Genomic DNA, 6113 nt, shown 5'->3' on the forward strand with positions numbered 1-6113 from the left:
ATAAATAAATATTCAAGTTTTTGTTCTGACCTGTGAATTCGCATCACATGATACCATGTTACTGACCAACGGCAGATCATTATGTCACAGCATGACAGGTTTTAGCACCTCAGTTCAAGTGGCATGTGAATCCATCACATCTTTGGCTTTACTAATTTTAGAAATAAACATGAATAGACATCAAAAGGTATTTTGTAAGAAACAGTTTCTTTCTGAAATGTCTCATGTAATCACTCATTTGCACTTGTAAACAGTGCGACATAACTATCATTTGCATCAGAATATTCATTTGGCATCCATAAACTCATCAGTCTGTCGGAATAAGTATAAATAGAAGCATGTTGTTAAATGTATGCACTTTATTGCATATTCATATTTTTACTTAAGCTGTTGACACGAAAAGAAAGAAGTCTGTCTAACTGCATCACTAGTATATGCACAGTTTGTTGTTTTCTGAGGGGGCGTCTGTCAGAGCATTAGGACCCAGAAGTGGTGAAGCATCAGATCAGACAAGACAAAGACAAAAAGTGCTGCTGTAACATCAAGTTTTAATGGTACCTGCTGTACCCGCTGTATCTGCATCACAGCCTGTAAGTGTACGTGAGAATATTGTCTCTGAATATTTGAATACCATTTTATTCTGTTTTGATTTTATTTATTTGATGAATTAAACATGTTTTATTAAGCTTAATAATTAGAAAACAATAATAACAAAAGTAAACAGATAATTGATTTATACATATTTTATTTTGTTTTCACTTTAATGCAGGGATCCTCAAATTTGGCCCTCAAGATCCACTTTCCTGAAGAGTTTAGCTCTACTCTGTTCAAAAACACTTGAGCATGTTAATCAATATCTTCAGGATCTTTATAAATCACAGGTAGGTGAGTCTGATCAGGGTTGGAGCTAAACTCGGCAGTGCATTGGTCCTCCAGGACAAGATTTGAGGAACCCTGCTGTAATGCTTTCAAAGTAATTTATTCTCATTCAGAAATTGGCATGAGCTTGATCATGTATGAGAATGATCTCCTTTATGGTTCTGACCTGCAACAAACAAACAAAAAAGCAAAAACAATTTTTTTTAATGTCCTCATTAATATCATCAATACCTTTTGGCATGGGTATCTCTGTGTACCTACTTGCAGTAATGAATTCTAGTACAGAAGGTGTTTAGCCCGTCTTTTGTCTTCAGCTCTTTGATCAGCATCTTCATAGATTCCTCAAATAATTTATTGCAATCATCTTTCTTCAAATACGCTGTCATCATATGACAGACCTTTTTCAGCTTGGTTTCGATTTCATCCTGAGGGAAATTATACATTCAGTCAAAGTTGTTGTGAGAAGTATAGTCAGTTCAATAATTTAGTATTAATCACGACACCCACCACTGTTGCTTTATTGGAGAGTTTCTTTTTCACTATCTTCATGAACTTTTTGCATATCATGCACGTAAAAAAATGACTGCTGTGTCGGCATGCCGTCAGCCTGAAAAGCATTGCTATATGAATCAAACTTATATCATATAACAATAAAGCAGATAAGAATACAGCAGAATTCGATCTCCAAATCTCTCTGCAATCAAAGAGACAATGTGATAAACTGTGCTGCTTAATTAGTCATCAATCAAATGTTAATCACATGCAAATGAGTGAAAAGTTTCCCTCCTAGTCTTGTTGAACAAATATGAACATCGGTCATTATTTTAAAGTATACACTCATTTAATAAACTGTTGTAATCAGGAGATGCTTACAGAGATCTCTTCATCTTGGTCCTCAGCAGAGTCCACCTCACTGATATCCCCAATGAGCTGCACAAACTACAAATAAAATGGACAATAATTCATGTTAAAACAAATGATTCAAGCATTAAACAAATAGTTATACCTAACACCATTAATAGACCTAATAAAAGTCATATTAGAACTGAATTGGTGATTATTTTACCTGCATATATGAGCAAGCTGACAAGAAAGATGTTACGGAGCATCTTAGCAGAGGATCTCTAACCAGTGTGAAGATGAAGCTTTCAGAATCAAGGTTCAGATGTGATCCTCAGAGACATGTGGAGCTCTTTTATAGAGGTCTGCATCCACCACAAGTGAGCGTTTCTTCCCCACCACAAACCACAGATGTCTTGCCAAGGAAACAAGGTAAAACAAAATGTAATTCTTTAGTACTTTTTAACATAATCTTAAGAACATCTAAATGTGGATCAGGTTTTTAAAAAAGTGACACAATTACAACAGAAGGACCTTCTTAAAAAGAAGAGCAAGCAGAACACCTCACACAACTATATTTTGTGATGGAATAAAGCACTGTATCACATGAAATCAAACGTATAATTAATAGAAACTTAGGGAAAGTATACGTGAGATTATTCAAGAACCTCCAATGGTGAGCTACAGAAAGCCTCCCTCGATCAATAAAGTTATTAGCCTGCTATTAAATATAAGAGATGTTTAAGAGTGGATGTTGTGATCATTGTGACAATGTAATTCAAACTAAATCATTTGTAGATGTCTGCACAAAGAAAATGTATTCAAAAGGATCATTTATACACTGTAAGAGTATGTATGTAATCGATAGACCTCAGTGTCCTTGTAACTGTTTCTGTGTGGGTCAAGCTAAACGTAGGTTGCAAGATAGATTATGGGATCACAAAAATGCAATTCGTACAAGATAGAATATGGACATTTTTCTTTAGAAAACACATGGATTCACTACAGGAGGCCTTTATTCATGCCCTGCAGCTGTGTGAGGCATATTTTGTAATGGATGAATGCGCAGACTTTATTTTTGTGGACTGTTCAACACAAACACCAACTGCAATGAGTAAAACAGAGTAAAACACGGGCTTATTTAAAATTTTTGGGTGAACTAAACCTTTACCATATTTTCTCTGTAACAAAGCACAGACATATTGAATGGCAATATCTACACAAAAAAAAAAAGAGGTGAGGACAGCAAAACTACGACCGATAAAGTCTTCATATGAATCCATAAACAAGTTGCTTTTGAGAGCTTTGGACACATCAAGAAAGAGCTACAGAGGCATCTTTTTCGGGTGACCTGGGTACTAGGCAAAAACAAGAAGCCATTCTCTGATTCAGAGATAGTTAACAAGTGTTTAGTGGAGATAGCAGAGGCTTTGTTTGAGGAAAAGGAGAGACAGAAGATGTAGAGAAATTCCTCTATCCAGTGACACTTCAACCAGAAGAACAGAAAGTACTTGCCCATGACTTAGTTAAGCCAGTTAACTGATGATATCTAAGATGCATCCTGCCTTTCACTTGTGGTGGAATGAGTCAACAGATGGCACAGACAGTGCGGTGAAGTTGGTTTTAATGTTGGCCATCGGTCAGACTGGACCAGTGCATGAAAGTGCATGAAATGTATATAAAAGATATGCATTCCAAGATTTGAAAACATGCAAAGCATCATGCCAATAAATGTAAATGTAAAGATGTGAATTAAGTGAAAAAACATTCATTCATAATTTTAAGCTGTGAATGGGATATACACTATGATTTGTAACATTGTTTATTACATTGTATTCCAACAAGTTGTAGAAACTGGAGTTGATCTGGCATCTGTAATATATTCGATAAAGCTTCTAACACATCATGCATGACTTGGCTTTTGGAAATATGGAAGGATTTTTCAAATTATCTTGAATTTCTCAAAAAATGTTAATCTATATAACTTCCTGGTCATGTGATACCAGGGCCATGCACCTGCTGCTAGAGTCTCTCTCACCAATCACCAATCACCCAGCTCAAAGCTGTATACACTGAATTAGTAATTAGTTTTTTGTTTTGTTGGAAATAACTCTACCTTCTAAAAGTGTTGTACAAAATATGCATATCCATATTCTTAGAGTCCAATCAAATTATTGTAGCTCAATAGCTCTAATATAGATAACACCAAATATTATGTTGTTGGCACACAACAGACTAAAAAGTAAAAATAAATAAATAAATAAATATAATGCATTCCACAAAAAGAAGACAGAGAGACAAAGAGCATAAGGAGGCTGCTAAAGACAGTTTCAACATTACAAACATAAATAGCCTACAAAGCTCACGCAGGTAATAATCATTCAGAATATTTAGCAGTTTGTAACACTTTAATTCCTGTAACTAAGTATATTTCCCATTATAATCACCTGTCTTGATACTAGTAATCTATAACATATCATATTCTATTAAAATGTATTCATATTCATATTAATTGTAGGCATGTAAATAGTTACAAAATATTAAAAATGTTCTAAAGTAGTTGTTTATTAGTAGATATAAAATATAGATTTATGTAAAAAATTACATTAAATGTCTAAAACTTATAATTATTTCATTTTAAAGAAAGTCATATTTCTTTTCTTAAAGTTAACTTTAACAACATAAAACCAACCAAATTAAGATTAAATTTCGATGTTTAATTGTTTGCACTCTGAAACAATATGTTGAACACCAAAGTTGTAGCCTTCCTAAAAACAGACTTAACAGAGTTTGTTGGCCATTAGTAATCACACGTTACATTTATTTTATTTTTATTTGTTTTCATACCAATATCTGGCAACACTCCAGAACTTAAACTGATAGTAATCAAAAGTGCTCACAGACATGTTACCGCTAGCAGGATACCACATCCGGTAAGGCAAACGCAAAAAACACATCATGATATTATCTGTCAGAAACTTTATCAATGCTATCAAAACAGTAGCATATAACACTAGTGCAGAAATCTGTAAAACAAGTGTTACGTCTATGCTATTTCATATTGTTACATTTTCAAAGTCGTACAAACAACATTGACAAAGTTATCATCTATATACTGTAGCAATGGTTATTGATGAAACTATAACAGTAATAGGCCTATGTATTCCTGAATGAATAATAAACCACTGATAAAATCATATACCCCTAACCTAAAGTAATGGTGCAATGTGATATCATTTAACAATGCTCATTCCTCCAAAACAGAGAAAACATCTTTCACAAACATCTATATTTGTCTCTTTTAAAGTGTTTAGTGTGTGTAATGAGTGGGGTTATTATAGCACAACTCCCACCCAGACCAAGCCGTGGCTACGGCCATGGTGCCTTCCATTCCCACCATGTGTTTCTCCTTTTCACAGTCTGGCAAAAATGATTGGTGGTTCCAAAATACAGAGTCACATGACAGTAAAAGTGAACAGCTGCCAAGATGCAGTGGATGGGTAAGCTTACCCTCTGGCTCAACTTACCCCACTCTCCACTTCTTCCATTGAAGATGAGACAGAAGCAGGCTCAGAGAGTGAGGGAAAGCCCACTATTATCAAAACATCTACAATAAAGTCAATTATTACAGTGTGCTATCTCTTCTTTTAAACTGGATAATTTGTATTAAAAGCACCCACCCTTCTTTTGCCCTTTTTTGGTTTGGGCCACTGCCCCTCAAAATATCTGTGCATGGCCCTGATCTTCACACAATCCTGACACATTCCATACATGACTTGGATTTTGGAAATATGATTTTGTGTATTTTTGGTGAATTTTTCAAATATTTAAATCTATATAACTTCCTAGACATGTAGCCCAAAGATGTCACACCTGTTGTAATATATTCAATACAGTCCTGACACACATTATACCTTTAAAATAAATCGGAGAAAGAACTACATTAATAAGCTGTCATCTATATGGAATTTGATGTTATATTTTCCAAACTAGGTGATTTAAGTTTCTTATTAATTTTTAATTAAAGCATTGTGAAAATCCCTGTCAAATTGTCCCTTTTTCATATGCAAATGTTATTAGTTTGGTATTAAACACAATTTTACACCTCACACATATCTAATCTGGAATAATAAGAAACAACTGTATAAACACAAATCTCTTTTCTTTTAGTAATTGGTTAAATTTTTTATTATTTGTGCGTCTCAACCTTTCAATCAAAATGGTTCAATCTATAATTATGCTGGGTTCTTAGATAAGCATGAAATTCCTGTTAGTCCAAGAGTTTGCAATTGTTGCTGATGCAGTGCCACATGGAGTCTCCTTTTTAGAAAAAACTTCAATCGCATTTGTGACTAAAAATAGATGTATGCGAACTGTAAAATGTATTTATGAGC

The 6113-nt window shown here is 34.2% G+C and overlaps 1 long non-coding RNA gene across 1 annotated transcript; it reads right to left on the reverse strand.

Annotated features, from left to right (window-relative positions):
- Positions 1-895: 895 nt before the first annotated feature.
- Positions 896-1446, reverse strand: LOC113071231 (uncharacterized). Its single transcript, XR_003280060.1, has 3 exons — positions 1387-1446; positions 1141-1304; positions 896-1045 (listed from the first exon to the last, which is right to left on the reverse strand). It is a non-coding gene; the product is annotated as an uncharacterized LOC113071231 (long non-coding RNA).
- Between the last annotated feature and the right edge of the window lie 4667 nt (positions 1447-6113).

This window comes from Carassius auratus, unplaced genomic scaffold, assembly GCF_003368295.1.
Source record: "Carassius auratus strain Wakin unplaced genomic scaffold, ASM336829v1 scaf_tig00006680, whole genome shotgun sequence".
Taxonomy (NCBI): domain Eukaryota; kingdom Metazoa; phylum Chordata; class Actinopteri; order Cypriniformes; family Cyprinidae; genus Carassius; species Carassius auratus.